Genomic DNA, 25102 nt, shown 5'->3' with positions numbered 1-25102 from the left:
GCTTGCACTCTATATGCTGGGGGCCCTTATGGTTAAACTGCCTTATGTCAAAAAGCCCGGGGTCCCTGGTGAGTAACTTGCTTTGTAAATGGGTCATTATACTATACTGTATTTGTTTATACTATAGATATTGGGCCTCACGGCCACTAGTGCCTCAGGCCCCCTCCAGCCCGAAGCCCTGAGGCACTGGCTCCACCGGCCCGGTCCATAATCTAGCCATGATTGACACACGCATAAGTAGAGCATGTAAGCAGAGTGGAGCAGGAGCGAGTGTGGAATGGCTACAAGCCTACTCCTGCTGCAGGTTATCTAGGATGGGAAAAGCCGTTCAGTGTTCTCTAAATGTTTTTTAATTCAATGGTATTATTAGGTTCTTGATAAGATCTTGAGAAGATCCTGTGGAGCTCTTGCTCCAATAGTGTTCACACTTTTCACTGGGTATTCATTGCAAGCTTAGCAATGCTGCTCTTGTGTTGCTCTTATTAGATGAACACCTCACCAGCACATACGTTTTTAATGTGCTGTTTGCGTCATTTGTACATTACCTTGGACAAACGTATCTGCTAAATGAAAGTCAATGTAATCCTTAGATGCACATGACATTTTCACATTATATTTATTTCTCTCCACACTTAGAAGTATATGAAGCAATATTATTTTATATTTTATTCTCTAGGATGAACACAGACACAGTATCTCAGCCATCAGCTCCTCTGACTGATGTAACCACAATAACCAGCTTTATACCTGAACATCTGCTGCTCTGGAACTGATCCCAGATTGTGGGAAGGGAGGTACTTCTGATGCTCACTGAGAGGAAGTTCTTGTCAGATGAGTTTTTGTAAAGCGTCTTAGTAACTTTTGATCACTGTGTCACCATCAGAGCACAGTAGTAGATGGCTGTGTCTGCTATGGTGAGACTGTCAATGGTGAGTTTTGTTGCGTCCTTGGATATAGTGTGTTTAAACCTGGTATTGATAGTATTCTCATAGCTACTGTATCCCCCGGCACCTTTATAGAGTATAAACTGTGCTGCCTGATTAGATTGCTGTCTGTACCAGTACAGGATAATATCTTCACTGTTTGCTCTGTAGTTGCAGCTCAATGTCACTGATTCTCCTTCTTTACTGGAAACTTCTTCTTTATCAGGTCTGATGTCATCACCTGCAGTTAAGCCTATAGAATAAATCAAAAAAGGAATAAATCAAAATAAACACCATAGTACAGCAAAGAAATTAATTTTTATATATATATGCTGACTATTTATGCTTTTTAAAATAGTTACCTGTGGTGATGGTTATGATAAGTAAGATGTATGACTTCTCCATGTATAACTGGTGATAACATGAACTCTGGTCGTCACTCTGGTCTGTTGAGTTCTGCTCCTTCATTTGTTGTTTTAATGAAATTACACGTCACATGGCCTTCCTCTTAGGAATAAGCCGTCCCAATTGGCTGAATAAAATGCATGTCTATTCACACACACACACACACACACACATATATATATATATATATATATATATATATATATATATATATATATATATATATATATATATATATTCTGTCAAAGGTACAGTCTTTAAACTTGTGTTCACACTGGCAATAAATCTCTCTTTAAATTTCAGAACGCTATTGCCATCTCCAGGTCCATAGAATACCCACAATAAAGGCTGTTCTATTCTATTCTATTCTATTCTATTCTATTCTATTCTATTCTAAATAACCTAACATTACATGATGGGGAGGGCTGTGCTGGACTCTTTTAGACTGATCACACTTTTGGTTTCCATCCTCTAATCTCAACTCCTTTCACTCTGGTTCAACATGGAATATTTACCCAGCACACAAATTAAAATCAAACCAAAGGAAACCACCCTCTGAGTCTCCTAGAACTTGATGCTTATTCACTCTCCAGCACAAACACTGTCTACATTCAATCATATTCACATTAATTGCCCTTAACCACAGCTGACCTCTTTTATCACAGTGGCTCATTACCAACAACTAATGACGGGCAGATCAAGCCTCATGAAAAACATGAGGTGTCACTCGCATAGTGTTGCTCTCTCAATACATTAAGCAGTGACATCTAGTGGACTTCAGACATTATAACATGCAGCCTTGATGAAAAGGACACCACCTCATTGAATTACATGCAGCCAGATATGCAGACACTGTTACAGATGTTCATGTTAGTATGAATTTTAGTCTTAACCAAAAGTAACCTAGCTAATACCTAGACATGGTGCATATATTTGAATATCCTAGATGCTGTGGAATACATATGGTTTCGTGACCAGTCTACTGCCACCTTTGCTTGGTACCGTTGGATGAATCTTTTTCAGACTATGCAGTGCCATTGTATGCACAATGAAACAGAATGTTATTTTAGCAAGCTGGTGAAATGCATTGTGGGGAACGCGATGAAATATATTTCGTAGGGCAATTTAGCCCATGGGCGTTTTTTGGAGACCTGGGAAGAGTGTGTACGGTGGGCTTGCAATAATAATATTTTTGCTATATTGCAGTATTTTCATTCAATGAAGTTAATTGTGAACGTATCCCCTCCCCTAGGTAAATTTATCATGAGAGAATTTAACTGCATCACTTAGCCCTATTCCCAGACAATGACACTTGAAAGGACAACTGCAGATCTGATCAACTGTTAACTCAAAACCATAGTTCGAACTGACCCTTGAATACCCCTAGTTTCTGTACAGTGTTGAGGTTAAGACGATTCCTTCTCTTTGATACGAATTATGTATGTATTTGTTTTATGCATTTTAGAAGATGACATGCAGGATGGCAGTGATAAATCCTCTGAGGCAGCAATCGCGTCATGGCCAGAAAAATGAAAAACGTTTGCGCTAGCTTTCCAGGCAGTGAAGTGTAGTGAGGAGAGGGTGAACGAGTGCCACTGAGCTGTGACAAAGTTTTGTATCCTTTCACCATAGTAGAGTAAAAAGCTTTTTGGTAGATACTGACAGTGAAATGCTTTCATTAGTAAGTTTAAGGAAGTATAACATGTTTAAGTGTTAAGAAGATGGCCTTTTTTGTGGTAATGTGCTTGTGTGCTTGTTACCACAGTATTTTAAGAAATATTTGTAGCAGTTTACAATAAGGCTCCACTTTTCCACTTACAAATTGTAGTAACTCATTAATAAAAAGCAAACTGTGGGATAACTTGTTCATAATTGTCTATTAATGATTTATGAAGTGTTACAAACAAATTTGTAACCTACTTATAAACCATTTATAACGCCTTCATAAGGGTAGGCTTATTGTAAAATGGTATCGCAATATTTTAATTTTAATTTATTGTTCATATCACTCTACAGCTAATAAAACAGCTGATTTTGGCGCTGAAAACTGCATCGCACTGCTGGAAGGACTCCCAACCCTAGACCTGTTCCAGTAGGTTGAGTTAAGAGGCTTCTGAGTTCCAAGATTCCATTGTATAGGCCAAAACCCCACCCTTTACTGTCTCATATTTGTTTAGCGCTGTCCTTTATCACAACACTTTTATTACTTTCTTCACAGTTTATGGGGCAGCATGGTGGTGCAGTGGTTAGCACTGTTGCCTCACATCTTTGTGATCCGGGTTCGAGTCTCTGCCTGGGTCACATGTGTACAGCGTTTGCATGTTCTCCCCATGTCATCGTGGGGTTTCCTCCGGGTACTCCGGTTTCCCCCCCACACACTCCAAAAACATGCTGAGGCTAATTGGAGTTACTGAATTGCCCGTAGGTGTGCATGTGTGTGTGAATGTTACGCGAGTGTGCCCTGTGATGGGCTGACCCCCCATCCTGGGTTGTTCCCTGCCTTGTGCCCATTGCTTCCAGGATTGGCTCCAGACCCCCCACGACCCAGTAGGATAAGCGATTTGGAAAATGGAGGGATGGACAATTTCATTGTTGTTTTTAGTGAAACAGTTCCACCTAGTGCCGCTGGATATGTCCAACTATATCACTTATATAATGTTCACTATAAAATCATGGTATATTTAATTGTAAGGTGTTGGTGTTGGAAGGTGTAAGGTGGCATGGCTGTGACACCACTAACCATGATTAATTAACTAAATCCATTTCAAGACACCATTTGAACCGCAAGACACAGCCTGTGCAATGGTGGAAGAACATGCATAATGTACACAACAGAGATGGGATTTGAACCCTTACAATGTAGGTGAGGCTAGCACACCAGTCAGCCACCCATCATATTTTGCGATGTTATTTTTTAACCATACTACATCTCCTGTTCTTGCCCAAGTGGTTTTGTAGAGTGTTTGAGAAGGTTATTTTTACTTTGGGAATCAGGGGACAAGAGTACACAGTATCGTCTGTTAAAGGCGTAGTTTTAAAATCTTTTTCCAGAATGGCATGAAATTTATTCTTTAAATCTGGAGGCTTATCAGCTTTCAGCAGGTGCTTGGGAGAATCATTGGGGTATTGGATGTACCAGAAGAGCCAGGGGTCATAGTCTGTTGTTACATATGTACAATTCAAAGTGACTGGCTCTCCTTCATACACAATCACATCTACTGTTGACTGATTCACTGCATCTTCAGCTCTGCATTCTGGAGAAAACAATAAGAAGTCAATGATCAAATAAAGCAGGAATCAGAAAAAAATATCAACAGATGAAGAGAATGAATCGAAAGCATGTTTCAAAGTCAGCAGAATTGGTCATCCTCTAACAAAAAAGTTAGCTTTGTCAATTAGCGGTTAGCAGATTAGCAGAACCCTGCCCACCACTGATAACTAAAATGAATGACTTCTCCATGTCTAACTGTCGTTCACCCTGCTCTTTTGGGCTGTGCTCCTTGAATTGTTGTTTTACTGAGATTAGACATGTCACATGTTCTCCCTCTCAGGATCAAATCCTCCCTATTGGCTGATTACATTGCCTATACTGTGTACCACATATATACCTTCTTACTTTTCAAATTCGGTTATAGTAAAGGTACAATTTTTGAGATAACTACTGAGGTACAGTCAGGTTTTTGTACAGTATCAGTGAGTTTCCTGTCACTGTGGGCCTCAGAGCACAGTAATACACAGCAGAGTCTGACAGCTGCACATTCTGTACTGTTAAAGGAGCAGTTTTTACATTTTTGTCCAGAATAGCATGAAATTTATCCTTTAAATCTGGAGGCGTATCAACAGCTCTCAGCTGGAACTTGGGAGAATCATTGGGGTATTGGATGTACCAGAAGAGAATTGGGCTATAGTTTGTTATATATGTACAATTCAAAGTGACTGGCTCTCCTTCATACACAATCACATCTACTGTTGACTGATTCACTGCATCTTCAGCTCTGCATTCTGGAGAAAACAAAAAGAAGACAATGATCAAATAATGCAGGAATCCAAAAAATGTGAACCAGTCATGAAGAGAATGAATCATACCAAATAAGCATGCAGCAAGGATAAGAAGAGTCCATAGGTTTTCTCCCATAATTGAGGTATAAAGATATAAAAATATGTACATATGTTCACTAGGGAGGAGGTAAGCAGCCTGTCTGGTTGTTGTTTCCACTCTCTGGACCCAAATCTCTCTGCAGTGTCAGACCATAAGGAGGTGCTTATATGACAGTGTTTTAAGCAGAAGAATGATTGTTTGTACTGCAACATCTCCCCCACCAGGCAGTTTGTGAAATACCATTGCAAAGTCTCAATTACATTTACTCAGTGAGAATTTTTTCATGTAGATGTAACAGAAATGGGGAATATTTTTAAATCCTTGAAAACAAAGGGATATAAGGGGATAGAGCCCCCCCCCCCCCCAACTCTCTGTCTCAGCGCGGGTGAGGGGGGCCCACCAGGTGGAAGATCCATCATGGGGGGATGCAGGCAGCCCTGGCCGGTGTGGACAGCCTCCTCTCGTGGGCCGCGGGCCAGGTGGTCCTTGGCCCTGCTGCGCCGTGGTGGGGCCCTGGCGGGTGGTCCGGGGTATCTTGGGAGGCTCTGGGCCCTTGGCTCGTCCTCGGTGGGAGGGGTTGTGGGTGGGACTGGGGGGCTCGCCGCCTGTCCCCCCTCCGCGGGCCTCCTTGTATGGGGCTTGACTTATGCTTAGTCCCTCACAGGCTCCCTCTCGGGTTGGGCGGGGGGTTGTCTCTTCTTTTTTTTTTTTTCTTAATCACGGTATTAGGACAGGTAAGTTCGGAGCGGCCACACTCTTTACACTGTACCTTTAATATAAGATAAAGTTGTCCTCCGAAGAGGGGGGGTGGTGGGCAATAGTAGAAAAAAAAAAAAACAAAGGGATATATTCTTGCATCCAAAATGAATATCTATAGCAAAATGTGTACATAATTTACCAGCATTCAAAGGGCTTAGTCAAATTTTACTATAGTCAAATACTTTAGTCAAATACTTTTACTATACTGTCAATTCACCAAAACCTATAGACCAGTGATTCTCATCTTTGTCTTCGGGGAGCTGGGAGGGAGCAAGAACATGGACCATCTGGTGATCCCAGAGGACCAGGCTGAGAAAGAGTGATCTAGACTAAAGTGTGTACATAACATGTCGGCTTAGAGGAGCTGCATCTTTCATTTTGTAGCATCCAGATAAGAGCAGTGGTGGTTTTGGGTTATTCCTCACAAATAGCAACAAACCTAAATTTCCTTTAAGAATTTATTACATTAGATTTTTCATAAAACATAACAGTTTCTGGAGGCAGTTTGATGTGATCCAATACATGCTGGGAACTTAGTGGATTGCCACTGATTCAGGGAGACCCTGTAAGCTTATAGTTGTTAGTGAAACAGCAGCATCTAGTGGTGATTTTTTTGCAGTAAACAGGCTACGTATACATATGTTTTGCTAGAGATTCAAAAGTTTATTTGTCAGATTTATGCTGTTGAAAAAAACAATGTAAAAGTTACAGGAACAGCAAAGATAGAATGATTAATGGCTATAATGATGACTAATTATGCCAGGACTAGAACTTACAAGCCAAAAATACTTTGATTAATTGTTTACCTTTTTCAAATTACTCAAATGATTGCTTCTAAATGGCAAAATTTTGCTTCAGTTTTTGTACCATTTATTACATATTTGAATGTTGAACAAATATTGTGAATTTCATGTGCCAGTTATTTAGAACAAAATCTGAATGCATAAATGTTGCTGAAACAGACGCTATATATGAGACACTCTGATTTCACATTTTCTATGTAAAGACTGTTGAAATCAGTAATTGGACAAAAGATGTGTAAATGTCCCGCGACCCAGTAGGATAAGCGGTTTGGAAAATGGATGGATGGATGTGTAAATGTGGGGAAAAAGAGAAATGTACTCAAAACGACTAACTTTGTTATATATTCAAGATTCTGAAATATTGTCATTTTTTATTTGATTTCGTGAGTAATTAAAATGACTTTTTAAACCTATTTCTACCTGCTTGACAGAGTTGCAGCTAGGTGACATACCTCAACACAAAACTCAGCTACTCATGAAAACTATAAATTACCATCAAATGCTGACAGAACAAGTAAAATAAGGTAAATGTCATGATTTATCTGTTATATAATCTGTTGTGTAAGAACATGAATGAGGCCAATGGCAAATAGCTCCAGTCAGAAGTGTCATATTACTGATGGTATCAGTAACATAATCACAGACATATATGCCTCCCTCAGAGAACTGCATGTATTTCCATTAACTGCCAGTGTTCTTTCATTGTCTATTGGGTTAGGGTTTGATAGGGTTTACAGACTCTTTGCTTGGATGCTAAATGAAAAATTCTCCATAAAGATACTGGGAAAAGAAAAAACTTATTTTCACAGATATCATACAGGCAAAATGGGAGACAGGAATATCTGCACAACCTGCCAGCAATATTTGCTGTTGGGGTAAACCTCAGTGTTCTCCAGGTGGCCCATTGCAATACATTGTGTGTAAGCAGGTGAAGCAGGTTTTTGTATGAGCTCTAGCATGAACACATCACTGTGGTCTGCAGTGCACAGTAATAGACAGCACTGTCTCCTAGATGAGCTTCTGAAATGGATAAAGAGGCTCTTTCTGATGACTTATCAGCATTTGAGGAGAATCTCTCTTCTGCAAACTCTCCACGTCGGCTATTGGTCCCACTGAACAGTATAAACTGAAGTGCTGCTCCAGGATACTGACGGTACCAGTGAACCCAAAAGGTAGGGCTGGTTGTGCTGAAAGTACATTCCAGTGAAGCCTTCTCTCCTTCCTCTTTGAACAGTTCTTTCTCCTTCTGCTCTATTTTATCTCCAGAGGATAAACCTGTCAGCAGTGGATACACCAATACAAGTGATTACTGATGAGCAAAGGAACACTGATAATGAAACTACCATCCAATACTGACCATGAGGTTTCACATACTTACAGAATGTCATGGTTAGCAGCACTGATACAAGAAGCTGCATCTTCTCATGTGACGTTAACATTGTCACTCCTGGAGGGTGGATGATTGAAGCCAAATGTACGACCTCGGTTATTCTGTGGGGATGTTTGGGCTGTGATGTGGGAGGGGCAGGAGGAAGGGGGAGCAGGCAGAGAAGGTGCTGAATGTGCTGAGTGTGAACAGTTACACTCTCCATGAATAAAACAAGCATCTGGGGGGTGTGAGTGTTGTTTGCTATCAAAATATTATCAAACAAAAAATTTAGCTTGGTCACAGAAATATAATCAGACTGAGTAGCAGCTTTACATCTTAACCATTGTTTTATGAATTGATGCTTTGATGAACAAGATGAACAAACAAATACCATTGATATTATGAGGGCTCTTTCTATTTTCTAACCCTTAATATTCCACAAATCTTTGCTGATTCTCAGAGAAGCTGTAACTGTGTTTTTGTACCATCAGACACACACACTGTGTCACTGTGGGCTGCACTGCACAGTAATACACAGCTGTGTCTTCTGTCCTACTGTCACTGATGGAGAGGTTGGTCAGATGTTCTGTTCTGTCCACGTCCATTAAGAATCTTCCTTTAGGAGGAACCGTATTATATCCATAAAGTAGAGCTTCGGGAGCCTTGTTTGGATGCTGTACATACCAGTACATGTTGTCGAAGTTTTTAATATCATGGCTGCATGTCAGTACAGCTTTGTCTCCCTCAGGTGAATTAATCAAAGGAGGTTGATCAACTTTATCTGCATCCACTCCCACTGCAACACAGAGAGAAATTATACCTCTAACTAGAAAAAAATGACATATTAACATGTTTTAATAAACGTCAAACATACTTACAGAGGAACCCATTAGTCAGAATTATTACTAAAATATGCATTTTGTTTCAGCTACAGTACAGCCTCCCAATATGCCTTAAGAATAAACTCCAAATCTGCTGTATCACTGTGGCAACTCACATCAACAGCTGATCTGTAACACTGGGGATAAGTTTCTCGGGTTTGCATGTGTGTTTGTGTGAAATTAAGAAATTTAATAGGCTGGAAATAGCCCCCTCTAGTGTTCATTCAGTATATTTGTTCTATAAGAACTCCTCTAAATTCTTCTTACACAGTGCCATCAAGTGTTCAGATACCCAAATTATAATTTTTGCACCGAACATAGTGTACAAAGATCTGAGTGAAATTTGTAATGGTTTCCTTGGAGTTACGTAACGAATTCTGGGAAATATTGACTTGAAAAAACAATAAAAGAAAACAAGAGTCACTGGAATAGACCACTCACATGATTAGTTGCTTTAGCACTGACTAATACCATAATGCAGCATCTAAATACCATCAAAAAAAGCTATATATTTAATTTAGCACAAGGTAATAAAGCCTAGATTTCTATTTTAGATCACATAGATCTCTGCACCATGCACACCTGGAAGCCTATAGGCTCTCTCACGTATGTCTACTTTGATACTTTGAAGAGGAGCCTGGCCATGGCGTTTGCTCCATTGGGGATGTTGAAATAATTCGTCACCCCTCATCCATATTACCCATTTTACCTATTATAAGGATGCATCTCTGTAGATCAGGGACCTCAGAAGTTTTCTGTCAATCCAGCCATCGGGCCCAAGGTGACACTTTTCTAGGGTCCTGGATGTCTAGCTACTCCCCTCTGTACCAGTGTAGAATAATGTATTCACTGGTTGCTCTGTAGTTGCAGCTCAGTGTCACTGATTCTCCTTAATTACTGGAGACTTTGTGTTTATCAGAACTGACGTCATCACCTACAGTGAACCAACAATGACTTAGAGAGAAATAATTGAATGCACCAATAGGGTTCCTTGGTAAATTTAACGTGATTGGCCTTTAACAGTTAAATGGTAATCTTAACCATTTAAAAAAAATTAATATACTGGTGGGGGCATTTATTTTTTCACATGTATATATTCTGGAATTCGCCACCCACTTTGCAAACCCCTGTATTCATGTATGGTTCAGACACATTAAATTTTCAGTCCGTCTACTCAGTGTGCAGGTGTTTTGTAGAGGGTGTGAGAAGGTTATTCTCACTGTGGGCCTCAGAGCACAGTAATACACAGCAGAGTCTGACAGCTGCACATTCGGCACTGTTAAAGGTACAGACTTTGCAGTTGTGTCCAGATTGGCATTAAATCTCTCCTTGTAGCTTGGTGCAGTTTTTCCTCCACTGGCTTCCTGCCTCAGCATGAACTGGGGATAGTGGTCTATGTGTTGGATGTACCAGTACAGATAGGGTGTGACATATTTACTAACGTTGTAAGTACAACTGAGTGTCACCAACCCTCCTTCAGATGCAAAGACATCTCTAGTGGACTGAGATACTGTGTCTTCAGCTGTGCATTCTGTGAAAAAATAGAGAGTATTAACAATAAAAATCAGTAATAGAGAGTAAAAAATAAACAGCTGAGGGTAACAATAGATTACCATAAAATGTTGACAAAACAAGCAAAACGTTCAATGCATATGTCATAATTGGGAAGATTTAATAATATAATAAACAAATGGATGCAAAGTATGAATCAGTTTCTTTCTGATTGTTTTTTTTTTTTGGTGTCTGTACCCAAATCTCTCATCCAGCCAAGAGGAGGAGCCTAAATGACTTTCTTAGCCTTTGTACTGCATTGTCGCCCCCTGCAGGGAATATGTGCTAGATCAGCAATACTTTTTCAGTCAGTTGTATCTAAATCAGGGAGGCTAGTCGCAAATCCAGTCAACAGTACAGGTATTATACTAGTTAAAAGATCTCTTTTGTTCAGCAAACCTCTGATAATTATGAGAGAAGCTGTAACTCTTTGTACCATCAGACACACACTCTGTGTCACTGTGGGCTGCACTGCACAGTAATACACAGCTGTGTCTTCTGTCCTACTGTCACTGATGGAAAGGCTGGAAAGTCATTCCTTTCTGTTCACATCCATTGATAATCTTCCTTTATGAACAACCTTGTCAAGAACTTGCACACTATTATTCTTAAAACTAGGCTGGAGATTAGTCAGCTGCTAGACTTTTTTCTGTGACATGGTGACCATGGCTCTGAAAGTGACCTTCTGGGTAAGTAAACTGTGTGAGGATGCAGTTGTCTTATTGCTCTTGTATGGCAAATCTCTGCTAATTCTGAAAGAGGCTCTAACATTGTTTTTGTACTGTACCATCAGACACATTTTGTGTCACTGGGGGATTCACTGCACACTAATACACAGCTGTGTCTTCTGTCCTACTGTCACTGATGGAGAGGCTTGTCAGATGGTATTTTCTGTGCACATCCATCAAAACCCTTCTGTTAGGAAACTGTCTTATCATATTTGTTTTTCAGCGTATTGTGCTTTGTATGAGAATCTCATAAAGTGCTCTGTACTGTCTCATACTGGTTAGTTTTGTCCTGTGTCACAACAAATGTTACCTACCCATATTACCTTCTCCTCAGATTCATTACTGTGTTTAGTCAAACAGTGCCCTCTTGTGTTGAAGCACAATAATTAGGATTGTCAGTACTCACACTAGTGACAGGCAAATGAAGCTTCATGAACCAACTGATGTATTTTTTGATCTTACTAGATGGCGCTCTTGGCTTGCTTTGGGGCATGCTTTGAGCCCTTTTTTGAACAGACAGCACCATCTAGTGGAGTCAAAAAATACATCAAATTAGTATCATAAGTATCATTTTGCCCATCAATAAATTCACACTACGCACTGTACGACATAACGCTATTTTCTGCAGTGGTGGTGGGGTGGTGGTGGGGGGGCTTAATGTAATGGCTTACCCAAGCTGAAGCCCAGGGGTCCACACTAAAAAGAAATCTCAACTAATCTTGTTTATTAAAGAAATATGAAATTGTGCTACATTTTATCATAAGGTGATGGAAAAAATGGCTTTCACACCATGAACCAAGTCATAATGATTAACTGACCTGATGAGTTTTATGCTGCAGAATCCAAACATATTCAGATAGATAACAATTTTAACATAAAAGTGGTGTGTTGGTCCATGGGGGCAGAGCAGCATCAAACCTCCACATCTGTGGGCTGGATTACTGCCCCCTGCTCTCTGTGGGTAAAGTTCACATCATTTCTGTTTCCTCTGAGTTTCTTACATATACAAATACATTTAGTTGAATGAGTTGGAGTCTCTATGTAAGCTGAGATGAGATGAGATGAGAAGGTAAGATAAGAGTCTAAAGACAGATAGTGATAGAGAACATATTGGCCATAGTCCATGTCAGAAAGCCATCAAATTTAACTGAACTGCACCAATTCTGTCAAGAGGAGTGGTCAAAGATTCAACCAGAAGCTTGTGGATGGCTACCAAAAGTGCCTAACTGAAGTGAAAATGGCTAAGGGACATGTAACCAAATATTAGCATTGTTGTATGTATATTTTTGACCCAGCAGATATGATCACTTTTTTCTGTTAACCCATAATAAAGTCATGAAAGAACCAAACTTCATGAATGTTTTTTGTGACAAAGAAGTACCTGTTCCAATCACTCTATCAGAGAAAAATCAGAGTTGTGGATATAACGGGAAACTCAAGAGAGCCATGATATTATGTTCTTTACAAGTGTATGTAAACTTTTGACCACAACTGTATAAGAAGAGTCTCCGAAGTAGAACATTATTGAATGACCGGAAACACTGGTAAACTACTAAAATAGCAAAGGTAAAGGTGGAACCACCCAGACATAATGATTATTTGCTGTATCGATGAGTAATCATACCAGGATTATGACTTACCCACCAAAATACTTTGATTAATTATTTCCCTATTTCCAAATGCATGTAATCTTTGTTCATAAATGGTAAAACCTACCTACCTACCTACCTACCTACCTGCCTGCCTGTCTGCCTGATTGACTTCAATCTCCTGCTCCTTGCTTTTCATACATGCTGTCAGGTTTTTGTACAGCGTCAGTGAGTTTCCTGTCACTGTGGGATTCAGAGCACAGTAATACACTGCAGAGTCTGTCACTTCTGTAGAGTAGAGCTCCAGATCTACACGCTTGTTATTCTTGTCAGGTTCAGCAGACAATCGAAAAACTGGATGATTGGTTTTAGGGCTGTATGCAGTAACACTGATGAGAAATGCTGGAGCTGATCTGGGATACTGACGATACCATTGTATAGTATCACCTGAGCTACTGTAATTGCAGGGGAATGTGATATTTTCACCCTCTACGGCATGCACTTCTTTGGTGAATGAGGTTATTGTATCTGTTGAAAAGAAGATTTGGGTTGATGTTGGGTTCTTCAGTTGTCATGATTAAGCAAGTATATTTTAAAGGACAAATTGCCAGAATTTTGTTAAATACAACTTTGAACTGTTCTTTTAATTCAAAGCAAATAATTGCATGTGTGGTAATTTAAACATGTTTCTTGGCAAAAAAAATATAAAGTTGCAAACATTAGAAATTAATGCATTATGTCACTCACCCATAAGTGCTGAAAAGAGAAGAAATGAACAGAGTAAGATCATGGCAGATGGAGAGAGACAGACTGAACTGAATACTCTGCTACCAAGGTCGGGTCTAACAGGAAACTCCTCTACTGCCCCAAAACAACACGCTTGTTCCACTGTGATACAGCTTTTTCCCCCCTGACAGCCCTCCCTCTCTCTCTCTCTCTCTCTCTCTCTCTCTCTCTCATTTTTTATTGTTATTTTGCTGTAGCTCACCGTTTAACTTATTGAAAAATATGGACACAGTTCCCTCAGCAGAAAATATCAGCATGGTTAATATCTTATACTTTGAATTTTTGATTCCTTAAACCCTAATTCCTGCTTTATTCTATAGATGACTCTGAGGAGTTTCGGGTTCAATTTTCAGACTCAGAGAGGTACAGTAAGAAATGAAAATGTTTCTTAAACCAAAAGCTGCTTGTCAGTCGGGTGTTGGATAATCTAAGAGAGATTGAAATGCAGATTTACAATAGAAATTTCCTTAATGAAAAATAAACCAGATTAAAATAATCAAATTAAAGTCTTAAATTTATTAATCGTTTTATTTAAAGACATGACATACTGTATGAAACAATATCATTCACAGAATTCATCAAGAAATGATTAATTATTTGAAAATATAATGTAACTAAATGATGAATAAACATACAGATCTTTGTACTCTCTGGAACAGACATAGACTGCAGATTCCTGAACTGTTTGCTTTAATATGTCAGCCATCAGACCAATGTAACCACAATAACCAGCTTTATACCTGAAACTCTGCTGCTCTGGAACTGATCCCAGATTGTGGGAAGGAAGCTACTGCTGATGCCCACTGAGAGGAAGTTCTTATCAAATGAGTTTTTGTAAAGCGTCTTAGTAACTTTTGATCACTGTGCATCCCTCAGAGCACAGTAGTAGATGGCTGTGTCTGCTATGGTGAGACTGGTAATGGTGAGTTTTGTTGCGTCCTTGGATATAGTGTGTTTAAACCTGGTATTGATAGTTTTCTCAAAGCTACTGTATCCCCCGGCACCTTTATAGAGTATAAACTGTGGTGCCTGATTAGATTGCTGTCTGTACCAGTACAGGATAATATTTTCACTGATTGCTGTGTAGTTGCAGCTCAGTGTCACTGATTCTCCTTGACGACTGAAATACTCAAGTTGATCAGAAATGATGTCATCACCAGCAATCAATCCTGAAAAGAGAAAATATGAATAATAAGGACAAAATTATAACAATGTTGGAAAGAATTTTACTGAAGCAATGACATTTTTTAAATAGTGTGACAATTCATGCATTTTGAAAACTTACCTGCAGTGATGGCTATAATAACTAAGATACATGACTTCATCATATGTTACTGTTGGGGTAACAGACACAAACTGTGGTGTTCAGCCTAATCTGCTCAGTGCTGCTTCCTGATTTGTTGCTTAAATGAGATTAAATATGTCACATGACCTCCCTCTCAGGAATGACCCACATCTATTGCCTGAACATATTGCAGATATTTTCACATATTATTTTATACAGGTTTAGCATAAATTATAGTTTTTGTATGTAACTGATCGCGGCGGACATATATCATAGTTATGTACAGCGGAGTCAGATTGCTGTAGATTGAAAGGTAGTGACTGAACTTTCCATGATCTTCAGTATAATTTGTCTTCCACTGGCTTTTTGGCATAACATTTCGGTTGCACAAGGAAGCAAGTTATTTAAATTTCGTCATCAGGGATTGGCGGCGGACGGCTGCGGTCGGTCAGCGTGTAGCCCAGATTTTTATGTCTAGCGGGAATCGTGCGCATTGACTGTGCATGTACAAGATAAATTACTAGGTATCTTCAGTAAGCGGAATATTTGTAGAACCTGTCCTTTCAATTTCTTCAGCTCAAACCAATAAATAGCAATAACTCTGAAAGCCTTGTCTCATTCATGTTTGTTCAAGATTAATGATATAGCTGGTGTGGCGAACTGCTAATGGAGCTACGGTTATTGGACCCGTTCCGCAGAATGTTCAGGGGGGCAGCCAGGACAGGACAGTCACTGGTCAACGGACTATTGTTAGGAGGGTTCTCCTTATGCTCCTAATTAGCTAATTAGTTTGCAAACAACCCCAGCCCTTTTGATGTAGCTGATTGACGTTTATAATGGAATACTACAGATTTGCCATAATATTTTTTGTTTTTGCGTGAGTCTGAATGCGTGAGTGTCTCGCCAAATGTGTGAGAGTTGGCAACCCTGATTAAAATATGGTGAAAAACCCTCATGGTGATCATGTTTATAGTGATTATCCTCTTCTATGGATCAAAAAGCTTCGATCAGAATCGTTCCTGTACAAATACTGTTTAAATAATCCGCTTTTAGTATTCAAGTAGTCTGCTAACAGTGTTCATTTTGAGTCTATTAAAACATGATAGCATATGTAAAAAATGAAACCTGCAGTAATTTTTTCCTTTTCCTTTTACTTTACTTGGATCACCCCACTTGGTCTTGCGGTAACCCAAAGGATGCCAACTTTGGTCGGCTGGCTGGTGTGAGATTTTCAGTCTGCACATGCATGCACACGCATTTACATGCATGTAACAGTTTTATTGCTTTGTAAACAGTCTGTATAGTTTGCAAGACACCCCAACATTTTTGTTGCAGCTAATCTTAGGTTTATAATAGAATAACATAGATTTGCCTTAAGATTTCTTGTGTGAGTCTGAAAGCGTGAGTGTCACCCCAGATGTGTCACAGCTGACAACCATGTAACCCATCTGCTTCTGGCCAGTGCCTGAGGCTAATGCTGTGTGCACAGAAAACATGACGGGAGGAAGAAAGACGTTTTTACACCCCTTTTATTGTTTTATATTAAAAAGGCAATAATGAATATAAACAATATTTTTAATCCCAAAAAATGCCTGTGTCTAAGAGTTTGAATGATTTAGTCCATAAATTATGTGATTCCAGCTTTATTATAAATCATCTCTTAGATGTGTTTGATTTAACCTTCAGCAACTAATACGAAGTAGAACAGAACTCATGGGCTATAATTTTGCCAGTGTTCACCGAGATACAGTACAGTATCAAAAATATAAATGTATCAATGCTTTTTATAAGATTGTTAATAAAAATGCTTGGATCTTAAATTGTATAACATAGATTGAAACTGATTGAACTGTAGATTTCAAATAGATATTTAGATAACAAATTTATATTATCCAGTCATTGTCTTATTAAAACTTTTTAAAGACATAACACATTAAATAATTGGATAAATGATGTGACATTTCTCAAGAAATTACTGATTATTTCCAAAATATGTGAATGTTTAACTTATAAACCAAAATGGTAGATACAATGCTGTCGCAGCTATGACCTCCACTTCCGTTACTGGAAACTTCATGCTCATCAGGACTGATGTCATCACCTGCAGTTAATCCTGAAAAGAGAAAACATGAATAATAACAAGAAAAAATAAATATTATATAAATATGAAATTTACCAAACAGTAATGGTATTTCGTTTACTGTACCATTACCGCTGAAGTCTTTTAGGATGGTTACCTGCAGTGACGGTTATAATAACTAAGATAAATGACTTCTCCATGTAGCACAGAAATCAGCCCTGCTGTTCACCCTGCTCTACTGAGTTTGAGTTGACTTGTTGATATAATGAGATTAAACGTGTCACATGACTTCCCTCATGGGTAGAACCCCCCACTATTGGCTGTCTGTACTGTTTGTTATTACATAGTGCTTCTAGGGCAGTGTGTCACTAATGATTCTCAGAGAAACTGTAGCTGAGTTTTTGTACCATCAGACACACTCAGTGTCACTGTGGGCTGCACTGCACAGTAATACACAGCTGTCTCTTCTGTCCTACTGTCACTGATGGAGAGGTTGGTCAAAGAATCTCTTCTGTTCACATCCATTAAGAATCTTTCTTTAGAAACAGTCTTATCAAATCCCCGAATGAGAAGTTCGGGAGCCTCTTTTGGATGCTGTACATACCAGAACATAGAATTTGAGTTTGTAATATCATGGCTGCATGTCAGTACAGCTTTGTCTCCCTCAGGTGAATTAATCAAAGGAGGCTGACCAATTTTTTCTGCATCCAGTCCCACTGTAACACAGACAGAAATGAAATCTCCAGCCAGAAAAAAATACATTAACATGTTGTAATACACTTGAAACATACTTACAGAGGAATCCGTTAGTCAGAATTATTACTAAAATATGCATTTTGTCTCAGCTACAGTACAGCCTCCCAATATGCCTGATGAATACACTCCAATCTACTGTATCACTGTGGCAACTCGCATCAATAGCTGATCTGTAACACTGGAAATACGTTTCTCAGGTATAAAAAGGAGAAATTGAATAGGCCAGAAATAGCTCCCTCTAGTGTTCATTTAGTACATTTTTTCTATAAGAACTCCTCTAAATTCTTCTTACATAGTGCCATCAAGTGTTGAGATACCCAAATTATCATTTTGCACCAAACACAGTGTACAAAAATCTGAGTGAAATTTGTAATGGTTTCCTTGGTGTTACGTAAGAAATCCTGGGAAATATTGACTTGAAAAAACAATAAAAGAAAACAAGAGTCACTGGAAGAGACCACTCACATGATTAGTTGCTTTAGTGCTGACTAATACCATAATGCAGCATCTAAATACCATCAAAAAAGCAATATATTTAATTCAGCACAAGGTAATAAAGCCTAGGTTTCTATTTTAGATCACATAGATCTCTGCACCATGCACACCTGGAAGCCTATAGGCTCTCTCACGTATGTCTACTTTGATACTTTGAAGAGGAGCCTGGCCATGGCGTTTGCTCCAGTGGGGATATTGACATAATTCATCACACCTCACCCATGTTACCCATTTTAACTATTATAAGGATGCATCTCTGTAGATCAGGGACCTCAGAAGTTTGCTGACAATCCAACCATTGGGCCCAAGGTGACATTTATCTGTTGTCCTGAATGTCTAGCTACTCCCCTCTGTACCAGTGTAGAATAATGTATTCATTAATGTATTCATTTCATTGTGGAATATCTAGCAGGTAAGACATTTCATGAACTGACTGATATCCTGTAACAGTGCCACACTTGCATTCACTGAGCTCTTCAGAACACCTCACTGCATGGCTGGGTGCTCGATTATATACACCTGTGGCAATGGATGTGAATGAAACACTTGAATTCAATGATTAAGAGGTGCACCCCAATACTTGTCCACACAGTGCATGTATGCAGTATGTGTGTGTGAGTGGGGGGGGGGGGAGGGTTGCACAATAATTTCACTGTGTTTCTCTGAGCACATGACAATAAACCTTGAAACAATAACAACAACAAAAAAAATCACTGGGTTGTGCATCCTTCCTTACTTCATTCCTTTCTTCTCTTTTCCCTGTACAGTTCTGGATCCCCACAAGTATCTTACTGTTTTCCTCAGAAATAATAATAATAATAATAATAATAATAATAATAATAATAATAATCACACCATAAATCTTTGAGATTCATTTTCTATTTAAGTGTCTGTACCCAAATCCCTCATCAAGCTATAAGGAGGTGCCTATATGATACTGTTGGCATTTAAACTACAAAGCCCCCCCCCCCCTCCCCCCAGGGATTTCGTATTCGAACAATGATGTTTTTCATTTTTTTATTTTCACTATTACACTACAGATGATGTTATGATGATAGGCATTTATTCTTACATTAATGAATTGCAGGTTTTTCCACCACCTACCTTGTCTATTTACCTCTATCTTCCTTTGGAAGTTTGGATGGGGCTTACAAGGTCTCGGGAGTAAAGCCATCAATGTTAAATGAATGATTATCTATATTAAAACAGGGAAAAAGAAAAGACATTTTTATGAGAAGTCAATGTTTCTCTAATATGGGGGATAGCTGGTGCTGCAGCTGTCTGACAATATTCTGCATCAAAGTTAACTCTGTATCTCCGCTAAAACACAAAAATAGCCCAAAAATACCTACATGACCAGCCAACACTGTCTTTTCAGTTGCTATTAAAATATATTGTGTGTAAGCTGGTGAAGCAGCTTTTTGTATGAGCTCTAGCATTAATTAAGCACGCCTTCATAACGCCTATTTTCAAAAAAGGGGATAGAAGTAATTTGTCTAACTATAGGCCAATCAGTCTAACTTGTATAACTGGTAAAGTTATGGAGGCTATAATCAAAGAGAAAATGATAGATTACCTGGACTCCAATAACATTTTGCGGGATAGCCAGCATGGATTTAGAAGAGGTAGATCTTGTTTAACAAATCTGTTGGAGTTTTTTGAGGAAGCTACTCAGGAAGTTGATGATAAGAAGGCCTATGATGTCATCTACTTAGATTTCCAAAAGGCTTTTGATGTTGTCCCCCACAAGAGGCTCCTACTTAAACTCAAAGCGGCAGGTATTTTAGGTACCGTAGCGACCTGGATTGATAACTGGTTAACAGATAGGAAACAGCGAGTAGTTATAAGAGGCACAATGTCACAGTGGGCTTGCGTTCATAGTGGGGTACCGCAGGGTTCGATTTTAGGACCACTATTGTTCCTAATTTACATAAATGATATGGATACCAATATATACAGTAAACTGGTGAAATTTGCAGATGACACCAAGGTGGGTGGTGTAGCAGATACTGAATTAGCGGCTCAGCAGCTACAGCGGGATCTTGATTTAATTAGTGACTGGGCCGATACCTGGCAGATGAAATTTAACGTCGATAAATGTAAGGTACTCCATCTAGGGAGCAGAAATATAAAGTACAGGTATTTCATGGGTGTCACTGAAATAAAGGTAGCTGATCATGAGAAAGACCTTGGTGTGTATGTTGATGCTTCCATGTCCCATTCTCGCCAGTGTGGGGAAGCAATAAAAAAGGCCAATAGGATGTTGGGGTATATCTCCAGGTGTGTGGAGTTTAAGTCAAGGGAGGTAATGCTAAGATTATACAATTCCTTGGTGAGACCTCACCTAGAATATTGTGTGCAGGTTTGGTCACCATATTTTAAAAAGGACATTGTGGCCTTAGAAAAGGTGCAGCGTAGGGCCACAAAAATGATTCCTGGTCTTAGAGGAATGTCATACGAGGAACGGTTACTTGAGCTAAATCTGTTCAGTCTCAAGCAAAGGAGACTGAGGGGGGACATGATCCAAGTATATAAGATTCTAACAGGTTTGGATGCTGTTCAACCAAATAGTTACTTCAGCATTAGTTTAAATACACGAACTCGTGGCCATAGGTGGAAATTAGCGGGAGAACATTTCAAGCTGGATTTAAGGAAGCACTTCTTTACACAGCGTGTAGTCAGAGTATGGAATAGCCTTCCTGATAATGTAGTGCAAGCTGAATCCTTGGGTTCCTTTAAATCAGAGCTAGATAAGATTTTAACGACTCTGAGCTATTAGTTTAGTTCTCCCCAAGCGAGCTTGATGGGCCGAATGGCCTCCTCTCGTTTGTATAGTTCTTATGTTCTAATACATCACTGTGGTCTGCAGAGCACAGTAATAGACAGCAGTGTCTCCTAGATGAACTTCTGAAATGGATGAAGAAGCTCTTTCTGTTGTCTTATCAGCATTTGAGAAGAATCTTTGTTGAGTAAACTCTGCAAGTAGGCTATGAGAGAGAGATTAAGAGGCATTTAGGGCGGAGCTTAATAGGGACCTGTTTATGACATCATAGGCGGGAGGGGGGGTGTCCTTTATTCTGATTTGTCCAGGAGTCATATCCATATATGGTATTCTAATTGGTCCAGGGTCATGTTCATATATGGTATTTTGATTGATCCAGGGTCATGTCCATATATGGTATCAGATGTGCTTGACTGTAAGGGGCCACCTGGGGGCGTACATATTGTTAGGTTAAGGGAAACGTGGTTTCGTCAGACAGGGGGCCGTTAAAGTTTAAGAGAACAAAAATAAATTACATGTATTTATTAATGTGTTATTTTAAATTACGTTTTAAGGAATATGAAAAAGGTATAGCAGGATGAATGTAAACTAGAGCATACCAGCGGGGCTCAGGCCACAGCCATTGGCTGTTAGGAGCAGGCACACGCGTCCCGACTTTACGCATTTTTAAAGATAGTTTTTTTTTTTTTTAATAAATAGATAGTTTATTTAAAGATAACTTTATTTAAAAAATTAAGTTTTTTTATACCTTAAACATTAACAAAAAAAGTTGTCTTCTTTAAAATTTACAAGTCTATTTCTTCCTGGTTTTTCGCGATAAGCTGCGTGAACACCTAAGTTAGTGTGTTTTGGGGTCTGAATACACATCGCAATGCTACTTACACAAGCCTAGTTAAACTCTAAAGCACCTGACCTCTGGAGTTGTGTGTGTTTGTGCACGTGAACATGAACATTTATTGGAAAACATTAACTGCGTAGGGGATGACCGCTGACACTTGAATTTGGACTGTGTTTCATTAACTATCAAGCAGGCTGCATTGAAATGTATTTTTATTCTTCTAAAGACTAATGACCCCATTTTGCTGGCATATGCTTTACCGTAAATGGTATGGCGACTGGCTGCCATATTGTTTCACCACACGACTCCCCAAAAACAGCTGGTCTATCGACCACGAAACATTAGCTAGTGTGCCGGTGCTCATTCCCCCAACCGCGATCGTTATCAGCCTGTCATGTCTAAACATGTAAAACGCATGAACTCAACCTACAACTTGATGACGTTTTTTTTACCTTTTCACATACTTACAGAATGTCATGGTTAGCAGCACTGCTACAAGAAGCTGCAACTTCTCATGTGACGTTAACATTGTCACTCCATGTATAAAACAAACATTTGGTGTTGTTTTCTACTAAAAAATCTCAAAAAAAAATCTTTTTTGTTTGTTTTTCCGATGTACTCCGTTATTTTTTTCTGGCACACATTTTGATTCAGAATATCTGAGAGAGTCAAAATTAATGAGTTGCTAATGAGAGTCAGCTTCATTCACAGCTCTAGAAGCCAATAAATCATGTTACTATAGCAGCAGAGGCCGCAGTAACAGCAGATTCTTCAATATCTCAGCCATCAGCTCCTCTAACTGGTGTAACCACAATAACCAGTTTTCTACTTGAACATCTGCTGCTCTGCAACTGATCCCAGATTGTGGGAAGGGAGGTACTTCAAGTGCCGACTGAGAGGAAGTTCTTATCAAATTAGTTTTTGTACAACGTCTCAGTAAGTTCTGATCACTGTGGTACCCTCAGAGCACAGTAGTAGATGGCTGTATCTGCAGTGGTAAGACTGTCAATGGTGAGCTGGGTGGAGTTCCTGGTTGTAGTACATTTAAATCGTTTATCTGTGTCCTGCTTGACACCATAATATGACCTGGCACCTTTAAAGAGTATAAACTGTGGTCCGTTAATAGAATACTCTCTGTACCAGAAAAGGTAAATATAATCACTGGTTGTTGTGTAGTTACAGCTCAGTGTCACTGATTCTTCTTGACGACTGAAATACTCAAGTTGATCAGAACTGATGTCATCACCAGCAGTCAATCCTGAAACGAGAAAATATGAATAATAAGGACAAAGGTACAATGATGTTTGAAAGAATTTTACTTAAGCAATGTCATTTTTAATAGTGAGACAATTCATGCATTTTGAAAACTTACCTGCAGTGATGGTTATAATAACTAAGATACATGACTTCATCATATGTTACTGTTGGGGTAACAGACACAAACTGTGGTGTTCAGCCTAATCTGCTCAGTGCTGCTTCCTGATTTGTTGCTTAAATGAGATTAAATATGTCACATGACCTCCCTCTCAGGAATGACCCACATCTATTGCCTGAACATATTGTAGACATTTTCACATATTATTTTATACAGGTTTAGCATAAATTATAGTTTTTGTGTGTAACTGATCGCGGCGGACATATATCACAGTTATGTACAGCGGAGTCAGATTGCTGTAGATTGAAAGGTAGCGACTGAACTTTCCATGATCTCCAGTATAATTTGTCTTCCACTGGCTTTTTGGCATTGAATTTCGGTTGCAGAAGGGGGGACGTGATTTAAATTTCGTCATCAGGGATTGGCGGCGGACGGCTGCGGTCGGTCAGCGTGTAGCCCAGATTTTTATGTCTAGCGGGAATCGTGCGCATTGACTGTGCATGTACAAGATAAATTACCAGGTATCTCCAGTAAGTGGAATATTTGTAGAACCTGTCCTTTCAATTTCTTCAGCTCAAACCAATAAATAGCAATAACTCTGAAAGCCTCGTTTATGTTTGTTCAAGTTTAATAATATATTCCACCTATGTCTTGATTATTATCTATTTCTACCCAAAGGTCATATTTTATCACAAGAATCAAATAGTACTTTCAATGAGAAACATGATCAACAAAAATAATTAGTAAATATTAAACATATTTACTGTCCATATTGTTTGTAAGACAAAGCCGAAATCTGTCAAGTAGGTTTATAACAAAGGTTATATTTTTATTGCTTTAAAAACCTGAAAAGACTTAAAACTTCCTGCTTTTGCGTAAGACCAAGAAGACGCCCTCTGCTGTTCTGGAGGAATATCATTGCAGTATCCATGCTCCAATCCCAACCATTTGCATCTACAGCATGAAAACAGTACGAACATGAAATAGATTATTTACAGTACATGGATCAAATTTTGTGAAAGATGTATTTGCTCATGATTCGTACTTGTGCTGCTATTTGTGCTCACTCAAGTGAAGTGTCACTGGCAAGGTTCCATCTATCCATTTCCTGAAACCACTTGTTTTATACAAGGTTGTCTGGGGGAGAGGAGGGGCTGAGGGTCTGGAACTTAAGGGCACAAGGCAAGGAATAGCCTTGGATGGGATGTCATCTTATCACAGGACACACTGACACATGCACACCTACAGTATGCAGCAGACTAACTCCACCAGAAGGTTCTGCTTCAAACCTCTACTGAGATTGGCTGCTAACGGAGCTCACAGAGTTGGTCTCCCATGTTCTTCCCGGCTATCGTATGGTCAACCACCTTCTGGAAGTGATCGCAAAATTGTGACTGTGCGTGGTAGGGCAGGGCTTTTCTAACACCAAAGGGCTGTGTCCTAGTCCAGGGTTCTCCCAGTCTGTAGGAATATGACAAAGTCAATCTTGTCATCAGTGGTGAACCTTTTGGGATGGTTTTCTGTGTAGAGGAAACAGTGCATTAAGAACCCTTTAACACTCTTCCAGGTCTTCATTGTACTTCTCCGGCATGATGATG

The 25102-nt window shown here is 39.2% G+C and overlaps 2 long non-coding RNA genes across 2 annotated transcripts; both read right to left on the bottom strand.

Moving 5' to 3' along the window:
* Positions 1–905: 905 nt before the first annotated feature.
* LOC125716277 (uncharacterized) lies at positions 906–23585 on the bottom strand. Its single transcript, XR_007384298.1, has 3 exons — positions 23502–23585; positions 14898–15062; positions 906–1011 (listed from the first exon to the last, which is right to left on the bottom strand). It is a non-coding gene; the product is annotated as an uncharacterized LOC125716277 (long non-coding RNA).
* LOC125716279 (uncharacterized) lies at positions 16735–18176 on the bottom strand. Its single transcript, XR_007384300.1, has 3 exons — positions 18054–18176; positions 17863–17974; positions 16735–17291 (listed from the first exon to the last, which is right to left on the bottom strand). It is a non-coding gene; the product is annotated as an uncharacterized LOC125716279 (long non-coding RNA).
* Positions 23586–25102: the final 1517 nt, after the last annotated feature.

The sequence above is a fragment of the Brienomyrus brachyistius genome, chromosome 21, assembly GCF_023856365.1.
Source record: "Brienomyrus brachyistius isolate T26 chromosome 21, BBRACH_0.4, whole genome shotgun sequence".
In the NCBI taxonomy this organism is placed as follows: Eukaryota; Metazoa; Chordata; class Actinopteri; order Osteoglossiformes; family Mormyridae; genus Brienomyrus; species Brienomyrus brachyistius.
Note: the sequence above shows the minus strand (reverse complement) of the source record. Positions and strands in the feature narration are given on the sequence as shown.